Source organism: Silene latifolia, chromosome 8 (genome assembly GCF_048544455.1).
Source record: "Silene latifolia isolate original U9 population chromosome 8, ASM4854445v1, whole genome shotgun sequence".
In the NCBI taxonomy this organism is placed as follows: Eukaryota; Viridiplantae; Streptophyta; class Magnoliopsida; order Caryophyllales; family Caryophyllaceae; genus Silene; species Silene latifolia.
The window spans coordinates 93,524,287-93,527,564 of NC_133533.1; the positions used below are offsets into that span (position 1 = coordinate 93,524,287).

General features: G+C 39.7%; 1 non-coding gene across 1 annotated transcript; it reads right to left on the bottom strand.

Annotated features, from left to right (window-relative positions):
- Positions 1–1,323: 1,323 nt before the first annotated feature.
- On the bottom strand, positions 1,324–1,429 carry LOC141597796 (small nucleolar RNA R71). The gene has a single exon (XR_012523011.1). It is a non-coding gene; the product is annotated as a small nucleolar RNA R71 (small nucleolar RNA).
- Between the last annotated feature and the right edge of the window lie 1,849 nt (positions 1,430–3,278).

The following is a 3,278-nucleotide window of genomic DNA, read 5'->3' on the forward strand; positions in this document are numbered from 1 at the left end:
TGTGATTTCAACTTATGCACATGTTATGTTTGATAAAATGCGATCCTATTAATCCTTGCATTTTTTACCCATCACTTATCTTTTCAATGAGACTTGTAAGACATAAACCAACTCGAGTCTCATTAGACCATGCATATTGTTGGATAGGGAGGATTAAGATAGAGTTGTAGGTGTTGTACAATCTAATCGATTCGGCTCCGGGACCCAAACCTTCCTAGGGATTGTAAGATATACACTAACTCGATCCCATCACAACAATAATTGCTTGCATCTAGTTGAAAACATGTTTGTATGATCAAATCCCATGAATCCCCTATGAACCCATGACACCTTAGTACTTTTAATTAATTGTTTACATCTCATTTTAATCATCTTGCGTGTTTAATTTTATTGTCATTTAGTTTAGTGATCTTCTTATCTCAACCCAAATTGTGACACCCCTAGACACCACTACTTGCAATCGAAAATCCTACATCAATACCCGTCCCGTGGGATCCGACCTTTACTTACCTCTTTAGTAATAGTAGAGTTGTTTGTGAAGTTATAAATATTGTTTTGGTCTAGGTGCTCCTAACGACATGTAACCGAAATCTAAGCTCAAAGCGGACCGACAAAAAATGGCGCCGTTGCCGGGGACGGTGTTAACTTGATTTGATTTTCTTTGATTGTTATTAGTTGTGTCTTTCTTTGCATTAGGGAAGTACAACTCCTCAAGGTTTGTTCTAATTGTTTTCGAGTTGTTTGATATTTTGCATGTCTAGAAGATCACAAGGTAACTTGTTACCCATTGATCACGAAATTGAAAAAACTTTGACAACCAATAGGAGACTTGCTAGAAACACTTTGAGAGGTATTGGCGAGGTTGTAGATATTCATTAAAATACTCTTGAGTTCATCAACCCTTTTGCAAGAGAAGGTGAGGATAACCCAACACAAAATCAATCACAAAATCAACCCACAATGCCTAAGTTTTCATCACATTCCGTACCATGCAACCGAGGAGAACCTACCCAATACAACTCCCACACCACAACACTTAACTGGAAATTTCATTTCAAAATCCGCATTTATCCAATTAGTCGAAAGAAGCCAATTTGGGGGGATGCCTAGTGAAGACCCTCATTCTCACATGGAGACTTTTTGTGACTATTGTGATGCGATTTCACAAACCGGAGGGACTCAAGACCAAATTCGATGGGTCTTTTTTCCTTTTTCTCTAATTGGTACTGCGAAACAATGGTTAAAGAGCCTTGATAAAGATACTCTTGGAAGAAGTTGGCTCTAGCTTTCTTCAAAATGTTCTACCCTCTGGAAAAGACTAACATGCTAAGAACCCAAATCACGGGTTTAAGCAAAGGGATGAAGAATCTTTGTACGAAGCTTGGGAGCAATTCAAAGGAACTTGTCACTCATGTCCTCATCATGGACTTAGCGAGTGGTTCTTGGTAAAACAATTTTGGAATGGTCTTTATGAAGACTCTCGAGACATTCTCAACATGGGATCAAATGGTATGTTCACCGAAGTTGACGATAATCAAACATGGAACAAGATTGAGGAAATGGCGGTCCATAATTCACAATATAGTAGACCTCGCAAGGCTACTAGAGGAGGAAAGCATGAAGTGGACTCTATTACTCAATTGGGTGCTCAACTTAGTGCTCATATTGATACCATCAACTTGAAGTTTGAGAAGGCTATGGCTAAGCTTGAGGAAGCCTCAAAATCACCAAAGCAACATGTTAATGCCATGGTAGCATCTTCATCAATCCCAAGTGGGATATGTGAGAATTGTGGAACTTTGGGACATGACCAAAGTGAATGTAGGGGAACAAGTGAGCAAGTGAATGCTTTTCAAGCATACAGGAGTGGTACCCCTTATTCCAACTATTACAATGAAAACACCAAGTTCCATCCAAATCTCTCATACAAAAGTCAAAATGTTCAAAATTCTCAACTAACATACACCCTACCTCCCATGAGAAACCAAAATCAAAGTCCCTTTTACAACCAAAAACAAGGTTACAAAAATCAAACTCCATACAATCAACAAAATGACCAAGGTTTTGATGTTCAAAAAGCGGTCCTCCAAATGCAAAAGAATCAACAAGAATTTTTCACTCAAATGCAAAAAGATAGCCAAGCAAAAGATATCACCATCAACAACATCCTAGCCCACACAAAAATGTTGGAAACTCAAATGACCCAACTAGCATCTTCAAGCTCTCAAAGACAAAAGGGGCAATTACCATCTCAAAGTAATCCCCCAAGACATAAATCGGTTAGTGCCATCCACTTGAGGAGTGGTACAAGATATGAAGGGCCAAAGAAGCAAGTTGAGGATGAAGTTGTAGAGGCTAGTGACAAGGAAAGAGTTGTGCAAGAATCTAAGGAAGAAGAACCCACCAATCAAGAAGTTTCAAAGAAGAATGAAGAAAAGGCCAAAGAGAAGGAGCCCATTGTGATTAGACTTCCATTCCCGAGTCGTCGAGCTAAGCCTAAGTTTGATGACAAACTTGGAAAATTTATGGAAATTGTGAAGAATTTAGAAGTCTCGATTCCATTCACAGAATTGATCAATCACGTTCCCGCCTATGCAAAGTACATGAAGGACATCCTTACAAAGAAGAAATCAATCAGGAAGCTTGAGACTATTTCCTTCACTAAGGTGACTAGGGCCATCCTTCAAGGGAGCTCACCTCCAAAGCTCAAGGATCCGGGAAGATTCTCCATTCCATGCACTCTTGGTGAAACTAAAATCAACAAAGATTTATGTGACCTTGGGGCAAGTGTTAGTGTCATGCCATATTCGGTAAGCAAGAAGCTAGGAATGGGAGAACTCAAATGCACCAACATCACGCTTCAAATAGCGGATATATCAACAAAGATGCCTTTAGGGGTATAGGAAGATGTTCCCATGAGAATTGGAAAATTCTTCATCCCGGTGGATTTCGTTATTGTTGACATGGAAGAAGACTCCAACATTCCTTTTATCTTAGGAAGACCTTTCTTGCACACCGCGGGAGCGTTGATTGATGTGAAGCATGGAGAGCTCACCCTTGAAGTGGGAGATGAAACCATTACTTTCAATCTTGACAAGACCATGAGAGCTCCCCGATTGCATGAGCCATGTTTTATAGTTGATTACTACAGCCGGAAATATGATAAGAAGTTGGAATTTCAATGGAAAAAGAAAGTGGATGATGCCCCATCAAAAGTGCAAGGAAATTGCAACAATGAGAGCTTGAAAAGCTCACCCATGACAAGTGAATAAGATGGC